The sequence below is a fragment of the Perca fluviatilis genome, chromosome 15 (assembly GCF_010015445.1).
Source record: "Perca fluviatilis chromosome 15, GENO_Pfluv_1.0, whole genome shotgun sequence".
NCBI lineage: Eukaryota > Metazoa > Chordata > Actinopteri > Perciformes > Percidae > Perca > Perca fluviatilis.
The window spans coordinates 19,997,881-20,024,513 of record NC_053126.1 but is presented as its reverse complement, the minus strand read 5'-3'; the positions used below and the strand labels follow the sequence as shown (position 1 = coordinate 20,024,513).

At 40.1% G+C, this 26,633-nt stretch overlaps 1 protein-coding gene and 1 non-coding gene across 6 annotated transcripts in view; one reads left to right on the top strand and one right to left on the bottom strand.

Annotated features, from left to right (window-relative positions):
* The window catches only part of gjc1 (gap junction protein gamma 1), a 44,416-nt gene extending 18,133 nt beyond the window's left edge, over nt 1-26,283 (bottom strand). The window contains exons 1-3 of one of the 5 annotated variants that reach the window (XM_039825875.1): nt 25,553-26,283; nt 22,087-22,117; nt 16,691-16,716 (exon numbers count right to left, since the gene is read on the bottom strand). The gene's annotated coding sequence lies outside the window, so the exon portion shown is untranslated. Of the gene's footprint in view, nt 1-6,175; nt 6,197-16,690; nt 16,717-22,086; nt 22,118-25,552 lie in introns of those variants that run through there. The other 4 variants (XM_039825874.1, XM_039825873.1, XM_039825877.1 and 1 more) reach the window with 4 other exon arrangements.
* Nucleotides 4,226-4,297, top strand: trnac-gca. The gene has a single exon. It is a non-coding gene; the product is annotated as a tRNA-Cys (tRNA).
* Nucleotides 26,284-26,633: the final 350 nt, after the last annotated feature.

The following is a 26,633-nucleotide window of genomic DNA, read 5'->3' as shown; positions in this document are numbered from 1 at the left end:
ATGTGTGAAAGGATCATAATATTTAAGCTAGAACTAACTGTGATATATTATCCTCCCCAGGGATAATAATCACCTTCAGTGGGTGCAACTTTACTGGCCCTCAGTTCATAAATCTGGGGCTTCCCTCCATGCTGCTCATCATGTATACACTAGGACTACATAAAACAGTGTTAAAGTGACAGCCTTCACAAATATGTATATATCAGCATGTCATTAAACTGACTGCTCATAGATGGATTGAGGAGATTGGGGGGGTTTTAACTCTCATAATCCTTCAGCCTGTCTGCATAAACCAAACTGATTTGGCTTATTTGACAGTTTATAGTCCATGTAAACATTTTAAGAAGAGCCTTGAGTGACTGATCCGTCAGACGTCTTCTTGTAATTTTTTTCCATTGAGTTTCACTCAAGCTTTTACAGCAATTTCTCTATTTCTGAGTTGTAGACTGATGGGTTGCTATAAATGTGCATTAAGCCTGAGACTGCACATGTCACGTGTCATCATGAAATGGGGATTTCATGGAAAAGTTTAACTTCCAGGAAAACAGTGCATCTTTAAAGATGACAACACAGTCAACACAGGAATTTACAAGTTTACCACCAGAAAGTTGACTGACTGACTAAACTCCAACCAATAATATTACTATTTTCCTAAACACTTCCTCCCTTGCTATCAAGTTAACTTAACCCACTTAATGTTGTGTCCAACATCCTGTTTCAACCTATGGTTTCAACTAGAGGTGTTTGGTAAATGTACTAACAAATATTTTGATTTCCACCTCTCAACAGGCATCTCATCGGGAGAGTAAAAACACAATTGACTGAGGTCTTTACTGTACTGTAAGTCACATCTCCTTCCAGTTCAAATGTTTAGTCAAACAGTAACTGAACATCTTGACTGTGTCTGCATATTTCCTATACAGAGTCACTGTAAACTACGCATGTGGTGTAAATATTAAAGGTCCCATGACATGGTGCTCTTTGGATGCTTTTATATAGACCTTAGTGGTCCCCTAATACTGTATCTGAAGTCTCTTTCCCGAAATTCAGCCTTGGTGCAGAATTACAGCCACTAGAGCCAGTCCCTCAATGAGCTTTCCTTAAGGCCGTTTTACAGTTGTGCGGAGGCGCCACACAGAGCTCTCACCGTAGCCTTAAAAGTGGCCTGATGTTTATACTTGTGCGCTGGTGTGTGCGTCAAGCGAGCCACACGTGTGTGTGTGTGTGTGTGTGTGTGTGTGTGTGGGGATTGTGTGGTAGAGAGAAGAGTCACAGTGAGAGAAACAAAGTGTCTCCCCTGTTCTTTCTGACCATGGTGGGAAATGTGTAGCAGGAGAAGTCAACCCTCTCCTTGATTTCATGTTGTTTATGGAGAAGGAGAACCAGGAAATGAGCCGGGGGAAATGCAATGCAACGCTACCAAGCCACGGCCGAGCTACGTGCGTCGCCGCGACGTGTAGTTACATTTTTCGAGAGGTGCACGTCAGGCTACGGTGTAGGGTCCGGCATAGTCGCAGAGGGGTCTGCGTCTACGCCGGACCCTGCGCCATCGATTCGACGCACAACTATAAAAAGGCCTTTAGTATGTGCCATTTCTGTGTCTGCAGCTATTGAGGAGGGGAGAGGTGGGGACAAGGTGGAGGGTGGGGGTGTGGCCTTGACCAACTGCCACTTTGCTTGTTTGAAAGCCATGATGTCTCTCTCTTTCTCATGGGTGGGCTAAATTCTCTGGGCGGGCAAAGCAGAGAAAGGGGAGGTAACCTTGCTCCTTATGACCTCATAAGGAGCAAGATTCCAGATCGGCCCATCTGAACATTAATTTTCTCAAAGGCAGAGCAGGATACGGTTTACACCTATTTCCATTTTTAGCCACTGGGGGACCATAGGCAGGCTGGGGGAATGCATATTAATGTTAAAAAACCTCATAAAGTGAAATTTTCATGCCATGGGACCTTTAAAGTATCAACAGACATGAAATGACATAGACAACAAGTTGGGTGGAGCCTCCTGATCTCTTTGTTAAGCTACTGTATGCATCTCTGGTTTAAATATCAGAGGTAGTTCAGGATAAACTGTATGAAGAACTGTTTTAAGATATTATAATTGTGTTGTTTATAAAGCCAGAGAAAGACATATAATATGGGCCCACTGCCCAGCATGGAGAGAGCTACAAGGGTGAGAGAGGCTTTCTTGGTGTTTGGTTTGGGTAAGCAGCTTCCATTGGAATGTTTGGACACCATTTAGTTTAATTACATCCACTGGTATAAGTCATTGGCCAAACATTTGACAGCAGGTCAGGAGCTCTCTTGTTCAACTCTGGTTGTCTCCTTTGTTTATACAGTGATAGTACAGATGTTTTTGTGTGAGCAGACTCGCTAAGAAAGCACTGCAGGTCAATAAGTTAATTCAAAGACCGATACAAAACAACTTGTATTTGTTCAGAGTTTAAAGAATTGAAGCCAAGAGCTTTTAATGTTTCTTTATCTCAAGTCAAGCATACATGTCATGCAGCTTATGGCAATCAGATGGTATAGCTCAGTGGTGGAGCATCCGGTCCCCGTTTTCAACTATGGGTACACTTCATTAACCATAATAATATGGTTAATGAAGTACCTACCTTAAATGCTATCCTAGGAACAAATAGTTCTTATAAATGTTATTTTAGAATCTAGTTAAAAATTTTGTAATGTCTTTATCAATAGTGTACCTACAGCTGACCAGCCGCACATCATTTCATGCTTAGCTGAAAAAAGCCCTTAATTATAGGCAGTCTATATATGTGAAAACACTTTTTTTTAAATACTTGGAGGGATACAGGAGGGAATTACAGTCTATATATATTTGCACTATTATTTAAATCAAGACCTGATCAGAGTTGAGGAGGTTGTCCCCAGTGTAACTCTGAGTGCCCCCTGAAAGCCCATATACACAACCTCTAGGTACTACATGGTGTGGAAGCACTGGAATGCATATTTATTCAGTTCAACAAATTGATTTACATGAGCCTGAATAAGTGCATCAGGACAACATGAAAATGTACTAAACTGGGCCATCTGTAAGGCAATATTAATTCTATGTGAAACAGTTTTATAGATCATCATTGCCTTAGTACAAAAACCATTTCAGTGAATCAATATTGATGCAAAGTGCTCACTTAGGTTAAACAGCATGTTTGGGGTGGATTTATTCGTACAATTACCTGCAGTGTGGTTGAGTGTGGTGTCTGGCTAGAACGGAAACCTGTAGACTTTCAGAACGCACTAGTACACAGTTTGACACCTGTGGCTGTGATGTTATGTAATGTTCTGTGTTAAATGCCAGTGGTTCTCAATCTCAATGTCAGGAAACAGATTCCTGCTAGTTTCATTTGAAACATTCCAGCGTCTACATAAGGACTGCTGTGCTGTTAGACTGCAATAAACAGCATAAAGGATATATATGTTGTATGTAGACATACAACATATCATTTTGATAGTGCTCTACCACTGAGCTACACCCCGACTAACCTACTCCTCCATGTAAGTGGTTTTGTTTTGATAGGGTAATGAATAGATGGCTATAGGGTCTAAAGATAGCATACCTAAACAATGCACAATATAAATACTGTTGCACACTAATTAACAAACAAACACAAAAAAACCAAGCAACCAACCAACCATATCACATTTATGGAAATCCTCCTGCTGAGAATCTATTAATGCAGACCAGAGGAAAACAACAAACTATTTAGTCTTATCTGTTTTGGTAATAAGTCCATTTTTGTTCATGTTATTTTGATCACGCTCACATCTACATTAAGATCTCTGATATTTTCTAAATGTACCATTCATCAGTTTACTTTTTATAATATTAGATTTGATTACTTGGCAAGAAAATAAAAATAAGAGTAAAGTCTGTAAGGTGTGAGTTCACTGTGAGGTTCATGGTATCTCCAGCTCATGTACAACAGTGTTTGAATATTTAACTGCAGGAAGTCCATGGGAATATTAAACTGTTTTACATTTTTTCTGTAATTAGCATGGAGCAAATTAATTATTCAGGGTGAATAGAGGCTACAGCATCTACAAGCACACTTTCATTATCAAACAAAAACATTCAGAGGCTCATGAGTGAACACACTCAACACATCTGTGATTGAGAAGGAACGGGATTCCTGCTTGACTCAGTAATAGCTGTTTTGTTTTAGCTCTGAGTTGAGTTGAGCATTAATATCCACCACATATAAGGGGGTATATCTCAGTGGCAGAGCATTTGACTGCAGATCAAGAGGTCCCCAGTTCAACTCTGGGTGCCCCCTCTATTTATTACTAATGTAAACAGTGCTCTATGGACCATACCTTGGTGGCATGTTAAAGCAAACAATAGAGGAGCTCTGTGAAAAAAGCCTGCAGCTACAAACATAATAAGAGCTACAAGCTGTATTCTATAAATCCCGATCATGTATGTTTGATCTCTGCTTCACATCTTCCTTCCATATAACCATGTCTCTTAGTCTTCTGTGTTAAATCTAAGCCGTGGCTACATACATAGGTACGTGGAGGCACGGACCCTACGTCGTAGCCTGACGTGCACCTCTCGAAAAATTTAACTACAGGTCGTAGGGACGCATGTCGCTCGGCTGTGGCTTGGTGGCGTTTCTCTTCCCACTACTCATTTCCTGGTTCTCCTTCTCCATAAACAACATTAAATCAAGGAGAGGGTTAACTTTTCCTGCTATAAATTTTAGCACTGTGGTCAGAAAGCACAGGGGAGACACTTTGATTCTGCCTCTAGAGTCGGCACTCGCTCCGAAACTAATCACTGTCACTCTCTCACTCGCTCTACCACACACGCCCCATGCGCACATACATGCGGCCCTGCTATTCTCTTACAGAGATCGACGCACACACCAATGCACATGTATAAACTTTAGGCCACTTACGTAGGCTACGGTGAAATCTCTGCGTGGAGCCTCCGCACAACCATAAATCAAGCTTTAGTGGTAGAGCATTTGACTGCATTTTTTCCTAACCTTTTCTTATGAACTGCATATGTTCTTTGAGAGTTGCATACTGTATCTTCCATCACATGTACAGCAGCATGACTGAGCTACACTTCATTAATGCTTTGCCATTCCAAAATCTTTAACTCAACTCAGCCTTTAAGATTCCCATCTCTAATTAGCGGCGAGGAGACGAGTTAACCTGAGATGAACAGATGGTCGGGCATCTCCGTGAGCATGTGTACGTTATCATCCATAATCATGCATGCCAAGACACACATGCACACATCCGGAAGCACACAGCTATCACCTCCTCAGGCTCTGGCTCACCTGCACGCTCAGAGAGTCATTAGAGAAGGAAGGAGGAATAGGGAGGAAGGAGCTGAGGGAGGGAGGGAGGGCTGAAAGAAGTGGAGTCTGTGTGTGAATGAAGGCAGTGTTTGTGTGTGTATTGACTGAGTAAGCATATATAATATATGGTGAATTAGAGAAACACTTTTGTCCCAGTAACCAAGTTAAAGGCCATTGGTAAAGCAAAGTTCTCCTGAGGGTAACAGCTAGTCTTTGTGTGTGTGTGTGTGTGTGTGTGTGTGTGTGTTGTGTGTGTGTGTGTGTGTGTGTGTGTGTGTGTGTGTGCGTGTGTGCGTGTGTGCGTGCGTGCGTGCTTGGGTGTGTGTGTGCTTGGGTGTGAGTCAGGCTGAGAGTGACTCAGAATTAGATGTTTTTTGTTGTGTCTTCAGGCGGGGATGGAGCATATTCGACGTGTGTGTGTTTTTTTGTGTGTGTGTGTGTGTGTGTGTGTGTGTGTGTGTGTGTGTGTGTGTGTGTGTGTGTGTGTGTGTGTGTGTCTACATGTGTAGGTGCATGTGCAGAGCAACTTTGCCTTTGGAGACAGGTTTAGAGGGCAGAGGGAATGTATGTGTTTGTGTGTGTTTGTTTAAATCTCTGAATGTTTGTGCTCACAAACTACTGTACATGTGTGTTATTCTTATTCATATTATTCTCATTGCCCAGGGAAGTGGTCAGTCTTTCATTAGTGTGTTCACTTGTCTGACAGTTCTGTTCCTGAGGTGGCTGCTGGTGCTAAATATCACACACCTGGATGCATAGCGTGTGCCGCTCCCTCTCTTTCCGTGTCTTCTAAGACCCTATTACCATGCTAATAATATCCAACAAATCACATAGCACGTTCACCTTTCTGAGTCTTCGTCAGAGCGGCCATACAGCACATACAGGATTAGGGATGACTTCATTTACAGTGGTGTATCTATCAAAAAGCCGGGCAGAGGGAAGACGGATATGAGAGGAAAGTTTCTTTAAAAAACATTCCAAATATGTGTGTATAAATACCAAAGCTGGTTCCAATATTTAAGTCATCTACTGTTTGTACATCTGTTTTTGCTGTAAAATGAGGAATGGGAATTGGAGAGTATAAGTTGAATTTAGTATGCTTTTCCTTAGTGGTAGCATGGTTGTGTGCATTTTTGGCTAATATGCCACAACATCTGATGATTAAAAGGGCATAAAAGCATTTAGTAGTAACATATTATGATACTGCTGATTTATACATGTATGAAATATTATGTTACATGATTACAATTATCAGAGGTGAAAGTATTCAGATATGTTGCTTTACTAACATGAAAATAATAGAATGTGAAAATCACAAGTAAAATAGTTTAAGTTAAAGTCATTTTTACCAGCATAAGGTCCAAAAGTAAAAGGAATGATCCATTTTATGACTCTTTTTGCCCAGTAATTGAAATCAAACTCTAGGCAAATACAATGACAATTAAGAAGACAATTATAAGTATATGGATATATATATATATATATATATATATATATATATATATATATATATATATATATATATCCATGGCATTCTGCCACGGGGTCCGTGAAAAGTTTTCAGATTCATTTATTTAAATGATCATGACACAAAAGGCTTTATAGTTCAACGAATGATATTTAAATCTATAATAGGTCATAGATTACTTTTAAATCAAATATATGAGGGGATCCACAATATATTCTCTATCTTGTAAGGGGTCCTTTGTTATAAGGTGTGGAAAATCTTAACATGCAAAGTAAATTTAACAACAGCTGTCGAATAAATGTAGTGGAGTAAAAAAAAAAGTACAATAGTTCCCTCTGAAATGCAGCGGAGCCGAAATCACAGCATACATGAAACCGTGACAAAAATGTTACCTGATAACAATCATTATCATTAGTAACACACAACCTAGTCGATGCAAATTTATCAAGGTCATGCGAGATATGAAATGTTAATCTGTTAATTGAAATTCTGGAAGTGGAAATGGGTGCACATTCATTTTGAAATGCTAAATCATTCTAGCAGTATGTAAAAAGAAAATGCAAATTTCAGCAATCTTCACATGGCTACAGGTCTTTCACGCTTGGCTAATGTATCAGTTAGATAAATCTGACATTAGAATAAATTAAGTTGAACTGGCTGTATAGGCCCGCTGCATTCACTGTCCTCGCCTATGTGTTTGTAAAGGACTTTGGTAACCCACTTATGCAGCTGGATTTGCATTGAGTGAATTGAAGCGAAAGATTTAAATGGCATCAGTCTTGCTATTAAAGCAAAGCAAAACATCAGACAAACAGGGAGGAGCAATTCTCTCTCTTTATAAAAAAGTGTGTGTGTGTGTGTGTGTGTGTGTGTGTGTGTGTGTGTGTGTGTGTGTGTGTGTGTGTGTGTGTGTGTGTGTGTGTGTGTGTGTGTGTGTGTGTGTGTGTGTGTGTGTGTGGAGCAGGGGGAGTGCTGTCCCTTGCCTCTGCTCAGAGTGTGCAGCAGCTGCAGCTTTCAGCCTCAGTCTAAACTGTAGGGGCCATTCTGCTGTCTAAAAGACTGATAGATACAAAGAGCAGAATGGTGATGAGAGATGACTCTGAGGAGAGCACTGATGGTGTGCTTCAAACACACTCAATTCGCAATTCAACATTTGTATGAAGTGAAAACAAAAACCACACTTCCGGGTCAAGGATTCGGAGCGGGCTCTAAAATAAGTCACACTGTTTGGAGCTGTTTTTGGAAGAGGTGAACACAAGGGTAACACTGCCTTCAAAGCTTGTGTCGGTTTCACAACTGGCCTGAGGGTGGGAAAATCTTGGACTGAATTTGGAGAGAGTAGTCTCCTCCCTCCTTTCCTGATATGAGGTCTTATCCTTTGTCGTCCGCTGTCAAAAAACACAGGAAAACAAATAATAATAAAAAAAGACCATGGATACAGATGCTGACCTGCGCCTGATGCACACATATGTTCCAGGGGGAAACCCTGCAAGCGAAGCAATCAATTCTCACACTCTATAGAAACAAACAGGCATGTATGTATGTAAACCTAAACAAACAAAGGGAGCTAAACACGCATTGCGCCCACAGTCTAATGAGACAAAATCAGAGAGAGTGCATTAATGGAGTGCCCTGTTTCAGCCCATGGCATCGAGCGCTAAGCAATGACAAAGCTCTCATGCAACACCCCCATTCATAGTCTGGCACTAAGGGTAGAAAATGGAGCTTGCTCGCGAGCCAGATCACAGTATAGAGGAATTATAATATAAGAAAGCAGGGGGACTCTGTATTCTTCCTCACCATCCCCCACCTCCCTCCCTGTGGGCCCTCGTTACCCGCCCCCACAACTCCCAGCACACCCTCACCCTTCCACTAACCTCCCTCATTTTTGCTTTCACTACTGTTCTCAGTCCCCATCCCCCTCTCCAAAACCTCCACTTCCTTCTCCTCATCATCATCCACGAAGGACCATAAGGACAGACGCTCTTTATAATTACACACACTGCCTGCCACTGGATGATGATAATGGTTTATTCCAAACTGGAGGTCACGTATATACAGTACGATGCCTGCCGCTTGGTCTATATATTGTCAGAAAAAATGTGAAAATGCCTATCAGAATTTCCTAAAGCCCAAAGTCATGTCTTCAAATTGCTTGTTTTGTCTGAGACACAATGACAATCATGTGAGACAAAGAAAAGCAGAAAATATTCACAATGAGAGCTGAATTTTGGGATTTTCCCCAGAAACAAATCACATACAAAATCTGTTAATTGTTTGGTAACCCTTCAGATTTATCTTGTGTACCCCTTGGGGAGTAAATGACCACTCTAGTGACCAGGCATACGCATTCTGTTTTATTTGAATACACTTTTAGGCAGGTGAAAACTTCTAGTAATTCAAATGAAAAAGAAAAGAACATCTAAAAAACTTTAGAACTGTCATCTCCCATCCATAATGTGAGATATGTTCATATCAGATGCAAACGTCAGTGTGAATGGGGGTAGAGTTCAGTGGCAGAGCATTTGACTGCAGATCAAGAGATCCCCAGTTCAACTATAGGTACCTCTTGCTCCAACCAGCTATAACTTCTGCTACAACCACAAGTTAGAGCTTTGCTCTGGGAATGCTGTTTATGTACATAGTAGCTCTGTTTTGAGTGTCCATGGCAGCCACTGAGAAGCAAACAGAGGAGAGATAACGGTTTCCAAACAAAGACACGTCTACACTGTACGGCTCAAGAGTTTTTGACTCAAGATCAAACTATATTTCAAAAGATGTTCGAGAGTGTGGAACAAACGAAAGCGCGTTTATTTCTTCTGTATCACTATTTAATAAACGTCCCCCGTGTGATTGAACAATCATGGGAAATGTGGTGTGCAAAATGTAAACCTTTCAGAGGTGACACCTTTTTCTCTAAACAAGAGTTTTCCGCACTACACTTGTCATAACTCAAAACAAGTATAAATGACAGAGGGTAAATAAGCAACATTCAAATGATCATGGTCTTCTATTAAATAACACTTGAACAAGAGCGAATGTGGCACTTAACAGCTTGATTGCTGGTCTTTATGAATGGTTTCTGAGCGCCTTGGTAGTTGAATGGTTACAGGTCACGCCACAACATCGCCGGTTTGATTTCTAGCTTGGGACCTTTGCCTCACCCTGTTTCCTGTCTGCCTGTCCAATAAAGGGGACAACGCCAAACAATTATCTTAAATATTAAATAAATAAATAAATGGTTTCCATTCTCATGTCAGCCGCAAGTTGCATTTTATTCTTATAGATCAGCTCTCATTTTTGGAGGGGTACTCCAAACCGAGGGCAATTCTGAAATGAAGGGTTAACAAAGCCTTTAACTCAGCATAAAAAAAGTATAAAAGAAGTAGTAATTAATTTATATTTGGTGTCAACTTTATGCTACGGACAATCCAGTGTTAGGCTCTTTTGGAACAAATCATGGTTTTCTAATGAAAGCGAAATGATAATGTTTTTTTAACTCAGCTATGACAAGACTATAAATGTGCTTAGTTTAAAAATCGCATCCTTTGTGTGTGTGTGGCCCAGTGCACACATACCATCTTGCTCCTATCTGATAGAGGATTTTGTATGCTTTCAGTGAGAGGCAGCAGTGATGTGAAACAAACTGCTAACAAGCAGTGGAAGGCAGGATTAACCCCCCCCCCCCCCCACCCCCCCACCCCCCCACAGACTTCAACACACGGGCCAATTACTACACGCACACACACAAAAACACAGTTTCTTCACTTATTGATGAGATTGATTTCTTTGTGCTCAGATGTGCTATCCCTGCCAGCTGATGTGTGCAGGAGCTGATTAGATTGTTGATTTATGACTGACCATAAATAATGGCACTCTGTACTCAGCTAGAATTGACCTGAGAGGGGAGACGCAGGGGATGCATGGCGAAAAGACAAACGGGTTAAGCGAGGTAAAGCAGGACAGAGGAAACGAGATGAAGGGGGCCATAAGAGCATTAGACCGCTCCTGTACAGAAGCCTGGCTTAACTGTGAAGCTCATTGTCTCGGGCCAAAGCAGACCTGAGACCTGCCAACTGCACTCATCTCCCTCTGCTTTGTCAGGGCTGACAATGTCAGCGCTCACCATCGAGATGACAAATAGTAGAACGTAAATCACAAACAGGTCCCTGAGGATGTAATACAATGCAACAACACTAATGAGTGACTGATTAACAGCTGTCTTATTAAAGTCCTCCCATTCCTAGTACCTGACATTTCACTTTAAAGTTAATAGCTTAACTTCCACCCCTGTAGCTAGCGTGAAATTGGCACTTAAGAGCATCATGAGTCGTGGACATCTATTTAGGGTGTGACAATGAGTCAATCAGTTAGAAACACGCATGACTTCCTGCTAAAATTAATTAGCATTGTGTGATGAAATGTGGCTTTCACCCTGCAGCAACGAGCGGTTTAAATCATCTTAGAGAAGCAGGCATTGACTTCACGAACCAAGCCCTGAGCTGCTGGGTCCGATGGCAGCGGCTCCGCACACACATGCTGCCAGGAAGGAGAGCACACAGAGGCCAAATGCCACTGCCAGCCGCAGTTGAATTTTTCTTACTGCAGATAAGTAGATACATTCTTGCCATCACAGTGACTGAATGCTGAGAAGATGGTTTTGGCTCAGCTTGTGTGGAGGAAGAGGCGGGACATCTGTGCGCTCAGGGCTCACATTGGCATAAATGAGTGTGATTAAACACACATACAGTACAGGCCAAAAGTTTGGACACACCTTCTCATTCAATGCGTTTCCTTTTTATTTTCATGACTATTTACATTGTAGATTCTCACTGAAGGCATCAAAACTATGAATGAACACATATGGAATTATGTACTTAACAAAAAAGTGTGAAATAACTGAAAACATGTCTTATATTTTAGATTCTTCAAAGTAGCCACCCTTTGCTTTTTTATTAATAAGGAAAAAAAATTCCACTAATTAACCCTGACAAAGCACACCTGTGAAGTGAAAACCATTTCAGGTGACTACCTCATGAAGCTCATTGAGAGAACACCAAGGGTTTGCAGAGTTATCAAAAAAAGCAAAGGGTGGCTACTTTGAGGAATCTAAAATATAAGACATGTTTTCAGTTATTTCACACTTCTTTGTTAAGCACATAATTCCATATGTGTTCATTCATAGTTTTGATGCCTTCAGTGAGAATCTACAATGTAAATAGTCATGAAAATAAAGAAACACATTGAATGAGAAGGCGTGTCCAAACTTTTGGCCTGTACTGTACATGCACCCTCACGATGCACCGAGTAAGTCCATATAATAATTAAGGTTTTGTTTGGGTTAAGCTGTTCACATGAACCCTTGATAAATTGCAACCGAGTCTCCCTGTTGACATGAATGATTCACTTAACACCAATATTGAGCAGTCTGTCTGTCTCTCTCTCTTTGATATAGATTACAATTTTTTATATATAGGAAAGAAATGATCCTAGTCCAAAATTTGTAATCTATATCTCTTGACAGACATTTTAAAACCAAACTGGCTCTTCATCAGGTACAGAAAAAGAGCCATGAAGTAGTCTACATATACTTATTTTAATGTAATAAATATAAAGGAGAACACGTCATGGTGTTGCAAGTCTTTTGTGGGAGATAGCATATGCAATATTCTTTTGTAGAAATGCATATCTATTCTATAATCATATAATGCTGACTTTAAGTTTGTGCAGTTGATCAAAAAGTGAAAGAGGTCAGATGTTTCTTTTCACAGAGGAACAGTCATCATACAGTAACTTCCCAGAAAATATGAGTTTAAACTGTAACATACAATTAATCAAAATCAGGTTGTGTTAATAGAAATACCCCAAAAAATTTCAAGAATGTAAGTGTACTGAAGTCAAACATACTTTTGCAGGCCTGAAACGTTGATTTCCTGCTTCCCTGATATATACACCATCTCAGAGACAAGAACACAACATCTACTGTACAACATCTTCTCTTTTTTATAACAGCTGTTTGTTCGTTGCCTTGAGGAAATAATTCACCCTCTGCTGGTAGGGGTTAAGCATTTCACTCAAGGATGTTTTAGCAGATCCTTCCGATATAAATATAAATGCGTTGGCACACACTGACCCTGACCCTGTTTCTTTTGACAAATCCAAAAGACATCATTCATATTTATATCTGGCCATGAATAGCAGGGGACAAGGATCTCCCAAGCTATACTTGTGGGTAATAACTCAAGTGTCAGTGCATAGCATCCATCAGCCATCATTCACTTTTATCTGACTGCACCATGGCCACTATCACTCCACTCGCCTTAAGTAGCAAAGCAGGCTGACTGAAGACTCCAGCAGAAGGAAGGGCCAAGCTTCATCAAACGACAATACTTAGAGACAGAGTTGATGCAGAGTTCAGCCTGAATTCATTACAGTGACTTACAGAGAGCCACCACATGGCGACATACATGTCAGTATAAATGACGGGCTTAATAGGTGAAAGTCAAGAGGTAAATGGATTGAAGCTCTAATTTTAGCCATGCTGCCAACATAGGTCTATGGATGGCAATTTCGTCAGACTGAAATATCTCAACAACTAATGGATGTATTGCCATGAAATTGGCTACAGACATTCATGTCCCCCTCATGATGAATTGTAACAACTTTGGTGATCCCTTTTTCTTTCCTGCTTTTCTTGTAGCATTATCATCAGGTCAATGTTTGAATTAAAGCCAAATACCTGCAAAACTAATGACATTCCCATCAGCCTCAGGTGTACTTTGTGTTTAGTGTTAATTAGAAAATTAGCTTTTCTAACAAACTAAAATTAGATGATAAACATGGTACAACATAAAGCATGTTAGCATTGTTATTGTGAGCATGTTAGCATTTAGCTGGGCTACAGCCTCACATAGTCGCTGACATGGCTGTAAACTCTAGTTTTTACCTTATTTATCCTCCATTTAAAATAGGTTTTGTAGTTATTGCTGAATCACAAAAAAGGTACAAGTCATCTCCACTTCCATAAGACTGAAGCCTTGCTAGGACAAATTTCTCCAAAGTGTGCCTCTGCACAATTTTACTAGCATTTAAGCAGATTATTTTGGTTGCTTAGGTTTTGTTTTTTGGAGATTTTTGTGTGTATGTTTGAAGACAAGATGGTATTTTGTCCCGATTACTATATATGTTTCATTTCTTATTATCTCTTTGGAAAGAGGGTCGAAGTTGAAATTGTTTGAGCAGTTTGGGTATTATATAGCCATGCATTAAAAAGTAATATCAATATTCATATTAATTCACATACAGTAACTTCACTGCTTCAAAAGCAGATTATTTCATAGTAAATGTATAAGCTGCTACCATAAACCTTCAATATAAATCACAAATTTTATGTAAAAACAACTACAAAAAAGATGAAGTCTTTTGATGTCAGTCATTGTTTGCTGCTCTCAATCAATGTTTTTCATTCAAAAACACACCCAGCTTTTCTGTGTAATTGGTGGTTGAGGTGTCTTCTCTCTGTCTTTTATTGAGAGTTTTGTCTAGTGTTTAAAGATAAAAAAAATATGCCAGAGACAACAGAAAAGATGAAATGGAGGCACAGAGAAAAAGAGGAGGCAAGTGAATGCAAAGCTGCCAACATTAAAAATTGATTCACAGTTGCAGCCAAATTCAGCAGATGGTGAGTGAATGTAAACGGAACTGAGCAATCAGATTTCCTATAAAACACTTAAAGGATGCAGAGAAGGGGAGGAAAGAAAAGATTGAAGAAAGCTGGAGGAGCTGAGAAGGAAACATACTGAGAACAAAAAGAGCCCGTTTGCAGCAATGTGTTCTCGCCTACGGTTACACTTGTTCCAATGCAACTTTAATCATCCAATCATGCTTGCCATGTCAACTGACAGGTCTGGTTGTGCAGAAATTGGATTTTAGATGCCGTCCATCGATGCAAAGACAAGAAAAGGAACAGCTAGCAAATAATGGAGGAACAGATTTAAATCTGCACAAGAGCTTTTTTTTTAGACATGGCAATGTGTTGTTTATAAAATCTGATTTTGTGATCATTTTTCGAAAATTGCATTGGAATACACATACATACACAAGCTAGAAAATGACGTGTCTGCTCAAGAATTGCCTAAACAAATAAAGCACACATTCTCTAAGCTGAGAGTACAGACTCCATAAGTCCATTGTTGCCTGAGGCAAATCTTTCAGGCTGCCTCACAGCTGAGGTGCCCAGTCGGTGTGTACAGCAACCCAATAAACACTCCTACATCACATTAAAGACCACACACTGCTTTGCTTACATTTGCATACATCAAGACTGGAAAAGTAAAGTCTTTTCTTGTTTAGGGCTATCTATGGCTTCTGTTATTATAGCAGATGAAATAAACACAAGTATATAATGTAAGATGGAAAAATAAATCTCCAAGTCGTTTTGTATTCTATTCACCAATACATAAAAAGGATTTATCTGCTATCCAGCCAGCCTATATAGTGCTTTAAATTCTAATACTTAAGGTTTTTTATGAAATCCAGCCCCATTTTTTATGCTATTTATGGCGTTTCTTTTCTACAATAGCTATTGATTGTATTTACATTCAGTGATTAAGGGCCCTATTTAAACAATCTATAGCACATGGTGTAAAGTGCATGGCACAGGTGCGTTAGAGCATGTCCAACTCCACTTTTGCAAGTTAAACGGCGCATCATCTGGGCCAAAGTGAGGCTGGGAGGACAGCACAAGCACTCCTGCCTGGAAAGGATACACATTCAGGTGCAAAGGTGCATTCACTTCACCCAAACAACAGGCTATACTGCCATCACTGTAACCACAGGTGTCACCAAATCTGAGATCTTAAGGATTACAAGACAAAACTAATAAGAATAAATCATCTGGGTTAATGCATGAGACAGGTTTGCCGACCTCAGGGAGAAATGAGTGTGTCTGCCCTGAGGGTTAGACAGAGAGGTGGGCTGAAGCTGAGGGGTCATGACTGCTCCTTTGCTCCCACGCCAAAACAGAGACAGGAGCAGTGATGAGATCCAGAGACAAACACACTGTGCCAGCCGAGGAAGCTGCTGCTGCTCTCCCCTACGGCCTGTGCATACAATCACTAAGTCATTATCATTCTCAGAACAAACACGTTCTTTATGTAATCTTTATGTAAACGCTCTGTCTCAAGGCAGAGAGAGGATCAGTTCCCTCAACTCCTAAAAACTGCATTTAAGATGGTCCCGAGCAGCAGAGGCCCAAACCAATAATAAACAGAAAAGAGAAAGAAAAAAAAAACAGAAACAGAAACAGCACAGAGCTATTTAAAGTAAGGCCTTAAGCATTTCTGTCAAGGGAATCTTTTTCCCCTCTTTTTTTTTATTTTAGACGTAGCGTCTCAAAGTGTTAGCCTGTAAGGCTATCATCGAGGCTACACTTGTAGCACAAGAGCATCTGTGCGTGCCTTTGGGCTTTTTCCTACCAATCACACCATGGTGGGCCATGGCTCTGATAGTCCTGAGGCCTTGTGGCCATGGAAACCCACTCATGTATGAATGTTACTTTGTTTAAACATGACTACAGGAGAAGAAGAAGAGAAAAGGACAGGAATGTCCTGGGAGACACATCACGTGTTGGTGATGTAACAGGAAAGAGAAAAGCAACAGGAGTCGCTGCTTTGGTGTTTTGCTGCCCAAAACATATGGAGAGGAAGCTGACTTGAGGTTGTATGTGGGGGACTTTCCTCTATTCACTGGTAAAGGTTACATAGCCTACCTACATACAAGTGGGATGCTTAATCAACGCATTAAAATGAATATTTTCTCTTTATTAATGTAAACTTATACATACACACAACCAGTGGGCTTCTCTTTGTCCGTCTCTACCTTTTACTCACACTATTCATGTTGCTGCTTGCACCTCCTAAAAACAAAACAAAAGAGAGGACTGAGTTTTGTTTTATATCATTGCAAATAATATAATAACACACAGACCTTCTGTTATTAGCCACGCAGTCAAAAACACTATCAGAAACTTCTCAGAAACTTATCTCTTATTAGAGCTATAACTCGTATCATGGTGATCATTTTGGTTAAATATGAGCTCATGAATATATGTTTTTTGTGGATTTGTAAAAACCTATATCTAACCTGCAACATTTCCTCAAAATCTACTCTAGTTATTTCCAAGGCTCCAGTAAAGCTCCAGTTAAATCTAGTCTAAGGTATGAGGTCTCCATAAGAGACTGTATAAACACTGAGCATGACCCCAGAGCATCTTAGTGTCTGGAGTAACATGTTGTATATGGAACAGTGGTTAAAAATAACCCTGTGCTAGCTTGTCTCTTTCTAGCTTTTTATTAGTGTCACCCCTTTTATTTGCTCAATCGAGTGAAATTGTTCTCTACGACATTTAAAGAGCCACCCATCTGCTGGTTCACATGTCATGGCATAAACAGTTTCAAATCACAGTACATTCAAGAAAGAGACAATTGGGATTTACATGCTAACATGAGTCAATATTTGTATTAGTAAAGGTGGAAATAAAATGTAACAAATTGTACAGCTAATTCCATGATGCTCACACTTGTGTGCATTTATCATGAGCTAAATAATTAGCTCTGTGACGCAATTGAGGTTGTGACCTTTTGCAGTATTGCAAGCAGGTGCGGGGGGGGGGGAGGAGGGTCTGCAAAAGCTGACACAGCACTGATGAAATGGTAGTAATATGTGAATTTGGTTATTGTTATAGTGAATCATTACTACAAAAATACCCCAAAAATGTCTCCTTTCCCAAATTACATTTTGGACTTCACACAATCCTTCCTGTGCCCTCAACTACTTTGGGTTTTTGTTGCTCTGTGGTCCACCTTCCTGTTTTTGTGCACTAGCGTGTGTGTGTGTGTGTATGTGTGTTAGTTTGTCTGCCTCAGTGTGTGGCTGAGTGTGGCAGCAAAGCGGTGACAGGGGGTGTCGGCCTCAGTCTGTGAACCTGGCTGCTCTGTTGTTCCGGCAGTGACAGAGAGCGACGTCGCCCGACCATGGCTGCCCCAGCTGGGCCAATCAGGCGTGAGCGCTAGTGGACGGATCAGCGCATGCCTTCCGCCATGTGCAGCGCTGTGGCACAGATCCCCGTATGGATTCTAATATGTTCCCCACAGTATCAGCGGCACTCTGCTGATCACTCCAGTGTGTTTGTTCAGATAATGAAGGAGTGTCTGTGCGTTTAATGAACTCTCTGCACCCTCCTTCACTACGGCTAGGTTGATAGTGTTTCAAAGGATTACACAGAGTCACATGGCTGAACACTGTGGGTTTGTAAACATTTTGACTGCTATGGGTTTCTGAAAGTTGAAAGAGTATTTTGGGCCTAAAGCTCATTTTTGACTGACGTTTCAATTAAACTGACGTTTAATTGATAATTTAAATAATGTGTCAGTTGCAGTGCAAATTTTCAATAAGGATTAAAGAAACACAAAACTGCTTATTTCCATCCATGTTAAAATTATTAACAATATATGTGAATATACTTTTAAAATACAAATTAGGCCTTAAACCACATGACTGGAGCAGCACTGCCAAACTGATATTCTGAATTAATCCAAGAATACACTTAACCTACTCTGACAACACGAGATAGAAGTGAAACAACAGGTATGAGTCACACAAGCACACACAATGCGATGCACAGTCAGCTGTGTAGTAGCACAAATGTTACCTTACCACAACTGAACCCAGTACTTTGACTTAGGCTGCATTCACACTAAATCAGGCATTGCGGCGGACATGCCAGTCCTCCCATTCCTTTGAATGTGGGTAATGTGTTAAAGGAACACGCCAACTTATTGGGACTTTAGCTTATTCACCTTATCCCCCAGAAGTAGATAAGTCCATACATACCCTTCTCATTTCCATGCGTGTCGTAACTCTGTCTGACGCACCCAGCGCTAGCTTCGCTTAGCACAGATGCTGGAGGTAACCGGCTCCATCTAGCCTACTGCTCCCAATAAGTGATAAAATAACGCCAACATTTTCCTATTTACATGTCGCAGCACCTGAGAAGCCCGTGGTGAGGAGCAGAGAGTTTGCCTGCGAGCAAATCACTCTGCCCAAGTAGCAGAAGTAGCAGTGCTTCGCCTTCTGAGAATATAGTTCCCAGTACGTATATGGTTAGAATATGGCGGTGTCTCATGTGACCTTGTTATTTGTACACGCTGTGACTATACAAATCACAACATGTAAATAGCAAAATGTTGGCGTTATTTTGTCACTTATTGGGAGCAGTAGGCTAGATGGAGCAGGTTACCTCCAGGATCTGTGCTAAGCGAGGCTAGCGCTGGGTGCGTCAGACAGAGATGACACGCACAGAGATGAGAAGGGTATGTATGGACTGCAGGGGGTGCCGAAAAAACGCGGTGGCCCTGAAGCGAAAAGTGGAAACAGAATCCACTTTTGGAGAAACGCAACCTGACATTACATGACAGATCACAATTCAGCGATTAGAAAAAATCACAATGGAGTGAAACATTACGTTTACAGTAAATGCACCAGTTTAAAACCCACCGTAATGATCGGCCTTGCATCCTGGTGAGTTACTGAAATTAAATCAGTTTTTTTTTTATCTGTCGATGCGGACAGACAATCACTTGTAGAACCCAGCATACTAGCAGCATGGCCAAATGCGAGCAGCATGGGGAACACAATGGAGACCCAAATGGGCCATCATGATGACACTGCTGCACAATGCCTGATATGGTGTGAATTCAGCCTAAAACAGAGAGGAAGGTTGTGTCATTGGAGACTGACAGTGAATGAAAGGCATCTCTCTGCCTTCATTCCTGTCACGTTGTGACTCCGCCCCTCCTTTGACCCGAGGGAAGTGGCATAAGACCTGTCACCCCGAATCACGGCCCGGCCCACAACAGCCGAGCTCATATGTAAATGTGTCAGCATGCGCAGATTCATGAGTATGTCATATCAGTTTGAATATGCATGTTCAACACTGACTGGAGCGTAAACATCTCTGTACGTGCAGGGCTCAGTGCATCTGTGTGTGTGTGTGTGTGTGTGTGTGTGTGTGTGTGTGTGTGTGTGTGTGTGTGTGTGTGTGTGTGTGTGTGTGTGTGTGTGTGTGTGTGTGTGTGTGTGGTGTGTGTGTTTCCAGGCACACAGTATGTCTGTGCTGATCCTGGTATGTTATAGTGACATTCCCGGTGGGAAGGAGCCTCACGACTGTTTTCATTTGCAAGACTGCCCATATCTCTTCATGAGTACAGGCTGGGGGAAAGTGACATCTGATTTCATCCACACTCAGTGGGGTTCTCTCTGTCTGTCTCAATCTTTTTCTCTTAATACACATATCTCTGCTGCTTACAACTTCTCCAAGTGAGGATTTACTGCTTTTCTCTATTTCATATCATTGTAGATTATATTATGTTATTATATTATATACTTTTAAGTTTGTTGGCTGTTGGTCAGGCAATTTCCCTTTGGACTATGGGATCACATGATGGGATTTTGTCTTATCTGTGGTTATTGTAAAGACATTACCACACTATAATAAAAATGATTGTTAGTTGGAGCTCCTATGTGATAATTCCACATGATGTGGCAGAACAGTTTAATTTCAAAAGTAATAAAACTATCAAGGTGAACTTATTTCAGTGGTAAATTAGAAACTAACAATTGTTTTCATTATTAATGAATCCGTCTATTATTTTTTTCAACTAAACATTTAGTCTAAAAAAAATGTCAGAAAATGGTTAAAAAAAGAAGAAGAGAGAAGTCAATCCCGGCTTCTCAGTCCACAAAAATGACATCTAGAAATTGCTTGTTTTGTCTGATCAACAGTCCAAACCCCCAAATTATTCAATTTATACTGATTATAAAACAGAATAAAAACAGCACATTCTCACATTTGAGAGGCTGAAACTGTCAAATGTTTGCCACTTTGTTTGATAGATTAGTTAAATTAATTAGGTATCAAAATTGTTGCCAACCTGTTGACCGTAATATGTTGAATTAATCAACTAATTATTTCAGCTCTATGGTAAAAAATTATAAATTGGAGTGTGTGCAAATACAATATAAAATTGAAGTATTCAGCTATACTGCATTGCTTTTGGACCTCTATGCACATGCTGCAGCAGTACTACATGTAGGACATGAACCATGGTGATCACGATTCCCTCTTTAGACAAAATCAGACATTTCTCTTTAATTTTTTTGCTAATTACAGACTCAGAGATCTGCTGTGGCGTCACAGTGACACGTGCACCGACACAACTGTTTAGCGAAGGGTCAGGTCAGACTGCGAGGCTCGTTTTTACCGAGGAGTCATTGTGAGTCACAGAGAGCATGACACAACCCTCCCCTGCTCGTCGTCCTCTAATATTTGGAGTCTCCCCTAAAATAACCGGCGTTATGGACACAAAGCATACTCAGTTGTACTCTTGTACTTAAGACTACAATCATCTAGTACATAAACGATTCATCCTTCATATTGACTCTTTAGTCACATCACCGCTGACTAAATTAGGGAAACACAAGAAGGTCAATTTAATTGCAGTTTTAATCTTCACAATTATCTAAAGACACTCTGGCACATCTCAGTAGCCTCATCAATTATTTTCATACCAATGTTATGGAACAAATTTCACTATATTCACTCAATCTTCTAGATTAAACTATTCTCCCAGAAAATTACCATTTGCTGATTAGATATATAGTCCCATCACATCATCCAAATCATCAATTACATCCATACTGTACTTTCAAATGCCCTATCAGTACAGCTGAACCAAAGTCCCTACTTTATATAAGAGGGATTTAAGGTGGGTACATTTGATGACCTCTAACAATTGTAATCACCCGGTAATTACAAAGAGAGTGAAGTCGCTTGCCTCTGCTCTTACTTTAATGTCGTTTACAGGAACTGGCAACCAGAAAATGCAGAGCAAAGTACACAGTGTCAAGCTGAGGGAATCCAGACTAGTTGGCAGGCATAAAGACACAGTTTTCCCTCTGTGTGCTGCACTCTGAGGATTAAGGCTGGAAGTGTGCTCACGTCTGCTAAACCAGATATAGACATAATACCTTGATATTTCATGTCACACCAAGCCAGTTAGGGAAGGCTAAAGCAGCGAAGGATCTAAGAATCATCCCTGCATATTTCTCAACTCATCCACAACACTGCAGCCACCGAACATGTTGACTGCTTGTGCTGCAAAACACCTGCTCCTCATATACAAGTTGGTGTGTGTTTTGATGTAGTGGCTAAAAGCATAAAATTTACCTCTTACTGTACTGGCTCCACATCACACATTCTGAAGGGAAGAATTGGGAAAAACAGGAAGTGAATTACTCCATGTATTCAAAATAGCTGCCTATAAAGCATGTAATTGACTTTAACACACCCCGCAGACATTTTACGGGACAATTATGATAATTGTAAATGCCTGATTTAATTGCAAGTGATTAACATTAAAAAACATTTAAATAACAGAGGTATATAATTTGATACACATAATATGCTGGTGATATTGAGAGATTTAAAGGATTTTAATGGTGGAAATGAAGCAATTTAGGATTCAAAACTATCATTTATGAATACTGTATGTTACTGTATTATGTACATCTGGCTGAGACCATTTGTGTGGCAATAAGAAGCCCTTTTATTTCCATTATTATGTATGTAGTTAAATGCAACATTAAACCATGATGCTCTATGCAAAGTCCCTGAAAGGTTGCAAGAAAATCTATTGCACTTTTAATTTAATAACACCATTATCGATTACAACCCCCAGGAGCATTGTTCCTGCCCTTAAATGTGAATTGAAAGAGGAACAGAATAATGAATTCTCCAGTATATGGCAATATTGATTTTCCTTTCATCATAAGTCATTAAGAATTCAATAGTAACGTTTTTAAGCCAAACATATAAAGCTCTGTAATGGGCTGTGCATTATGGACTAGACTGATAAAAATATTAAATGTTAACAAGGGAACCAGATTCCTTCAGGATACATAAAATCATTTAGATTGAACATCCTTAAGACTTTGAGTGGTGGAATGTAACTAAGTGCATTTACTCAAGTACTGTACTTTTTAGGTACTTGTCATTCTATTTCATTTGTACAATTCAGAGGGAATGTTTTACTTTTCACTACAGTTTTACTGTTTAATTTATTTGACAGCTCTAGGTACTTTTCAGATTAAGATTTTACAAACAATGCACATGATGAATTTATAAAATATAATACCTTAATAGTTTAAACTACTCAACAGTATATAAAATAGTTAAAAGTAGCTCATTAGCAGCATGATTGCATCAGTAATAGAAATTCCCAAATTAATTTAACAAATAGAGGGGCCATTTTCCTTTTGATATTTTAAGTACATTTAGCTTATTATACTTATGTATATTTACATAATTGAGGTTTTCAGTGCATGACTTGAAAATAGTGGTTACTGTTACTGTATTTGCATTTTTATAGTATTTTATGTTGCAGTATTACTTAAGTGAATGATCTGAATAGCAGTGGTGCTTTTTCCACTCTAATTTCTTTAGCAGGTAAAACTGAGCTCTAAATGTCATACTTTTATCATGCAATTCGTAAGTCAAGGCACTACTTTGCTGCATAGTAGATAGCCAGCTTTGTGAGTGTTGCTAATCACAACTTATCAAAGAGCCATTTTTGGATGGACTCTTTTTGTAAGAAACACAGCTGAAAATGTTGTTTTTTTATATACTATTGGATCTGTTATAAATCAACTCACCAACCAAAGTGGCTATGAAACATTTCTCAGACATTTCTGGGACATCTTCTGATCATTTAATAAATATCCATGCACAATTTATCACTTATGTCTGCCAAGTCATGTTTTTTTTTTTTTGTGGTCGCAAGAGTGTTTCTTTCCAAGAGTGAAATAATACAGAATATGCTGTATATTTTAAATGAAAAGAGGACAGGAGCACATTGGTCATGATACTAACTGAAGTGATGGGGCATTTCCTTGCTGCCACACAGAATCTGCTCCTCATCTCTCTCTCAGTGCTGGAGTGCACAGGGGTCGACTTCCCCTTCTCCCATATTGGTACAAGTTCCTCTTCCAATCCACACCGAGTGAAATAATGGTCTTTGGGGGTGCAGGGGTAAAAAGGTGGGAGGGGTATCGGGCGACAGAGATAGACTGCCTTGCAGTAATAGTTTCACATACAGAAAATGTTCATTAAATCTATATGCAAGGCTGTGAAATGCCAAAACAGCACTTACTGGGTGCAAACAAAGAAGAAGGAATAAAGGGCAAATGGAGGTAGATATGCTTCTACTGGCAGCTTACCAAAAAATAAATTCTGAAGAAATGCATAGCATCCATATGTTAAAGTAAGTATAATTCACTAGCACTAAGCTCTTTCATTTGGCAATATCCCAAATCCATTACAGTGACCTGACATACAGCGAGGATTTTCTGAAGCACAGGAGAGAAAGTCATTACCGTGGCTCATATTTGAGCCATTGCTGCTGTGGCATTGACAAATGCTCCACACGGAAACCAATGTGGCATATTTCAAAGGCATCCAGCACAATGAAACGGATTCTCATCATAGTGAATAATGCCGGGTGCTGGCTGCTCCCCAGGTTAACCGCTCTGAGAGGTGGGAGTGTTTCTTTTGATATACTGACTTAAAAAATGATGAGCTAATCACTGAATCAGGGAATATGTATATGGAGGGGCTGTCAAAGCAATTGTAAGCGCATTCTATTGCAAGAAAGGTAAAAGGCTTTTAGAGCCAGATCACCCAATCATGCCATCATGGATCAAATAAATCAAATCCCGAGTGTTTTTATATTAAAGAGTTGCAAATTTTTCTATGTTCAATTGTGCAATTAAATACCTTGAATGGTCATTGTTAGAAAGGTGGTATTGTTATGTTCTTTTGGCAACTATTTAGTTTTAAACAATCTATTAAGCAAATTATATGTTTTATGATAATAAGCACTGCAGCTGCAATTAGCACTTTTGTGACCTTGTTTTAAATAATAATAATAATAATGGGAGCCTGCATGCTATATATTACAGGACTGTTCAATACAATTTACTACACACAGCTAAAAATGCATTGTAGGCAAAGCTTTTCAACACTCGTGAAATATATTCAGTATTAATAAATCTCAAGAGTTTGCCAATAACGTCATTACAAAGTCTGAGTGTACTTCCACTAATTTGAACAGCGCCTGCAGGATTAAACCAAATCCCGGGGAGAATCCCTGCACCGCCCATCTACACCATGTTTCTGCTGAAATGATTTGAGAACAAAAGATTATGAGACACTGTGGTTCAGTCTTCAAAACTTGATTAGCATTGCTTTTAAGGCTTAAATTGCATTTGATTTGAAACTGATGGAAGGGCATTAAGACTCCAAATTAGCAGTTTATGTCAATTCGATGCGTCGGTCGCAACTGCTTCGCAAAAGCACGTTTGTATAGAGAAGTTGCTCTCGTGTTGCTCACAGCTTGGCCTTGACCAAACGTGTTGCATTAAAAAAAAAAAAAAACCCAGAGAAAATCCAGTGCAAATTAAAACAGAAATAGACCACAAAGACGCAACCGTCGTCTGTGCGTTATGGTGCCAACTGGTGCGTCCATGACCCCCAACATCCACTCCCACCAAGGCTTCCATTGGGTTAGAAATTAGCCACATTAAGAACAAAGATGGAACTCGTCACAATATTGAAAAATCAAAAGACAAATTCTTACCGCTATGCGAGTCTGTGAAGATGCTTTAAGATGTAAGATGATCCTTTTTTTGGAAGGGGAAGGTCGTTTTGGACTTGGTGAGGTCCAAACTTGAATCCCGCCGTTGATAATCTGCTCTACTTCTCGGGAGGAACCAGCTCGGTGATTCGCTGAGGTCTTTTTATCTCATAGCATCACTACGACATGTGTACGCATTCTTTGGCCATGCCAGCCTCACTATTCTGTCTTCGGTCGAGATACGTCGATTAAACTATGTGGTCTGCTGCGTAAAACCGGTGCCAAAATTCCTGCGGGCCCATTCCGTTACAGCGATGCTAGATAATAGTCTGGTCATTTTGGCATGGGCTGAACCTACTCCGCTGCCAAGGACAGTTGCATCGGCTAATTACAACCAAATCCTGAGAGCTATATTGTCCATATCTGTGATTGGCTCAAGAATGTGGTAATAAATAACGCTCACGTGTGCCAGTTGGCTCCGATATTGTCTTTCAGGTCCCTCATCTTTTTCTCCTTCGCAGGAGGAGTGGACAGTGGAGTGGCCGATCTGTTGATCGCTGGAGGTCCACCTACATCCAGCGGTGTCTTTGTCTGTATTTATCGGGATCGGCTTTTCCGCCGTGTGCCACATACAGTCCGACACTGGCTGAATGGGAGTCTCGTTGAGTCACAGCTGGATTCTCTGACTGAAAGCTTGGCGACCCATCTTTGCAGGGGAGCAGTAAAGCAGGATGCTGCGCGTACGCGTTTTTGACAGTGCGCGCACCCGACAGGTCACACATCTTCTGTCCACAACATCTGCCTTTAAAAAAAAAAAAAATAAGACAATTTTAAACAAAACCTCCTGTTCGTTTAGCTTATATTGTGCAGACTTTTAGAAGTAACTAATATATTATCAGAATATTCAGTTTTGTCTGTTACAATGTATATGATCTATTATATAGACTGTATTAAAAACGTAAGATTAATATGGTTTCGTAATAATCCTACATTTATAATCTCAAAATAGTAAAGCCTGTTTTGTCTGTCTGTTAGAATGGTATAATCATACTTAGTGGGATTTTTTTAACTGCTAAGGTGTCAT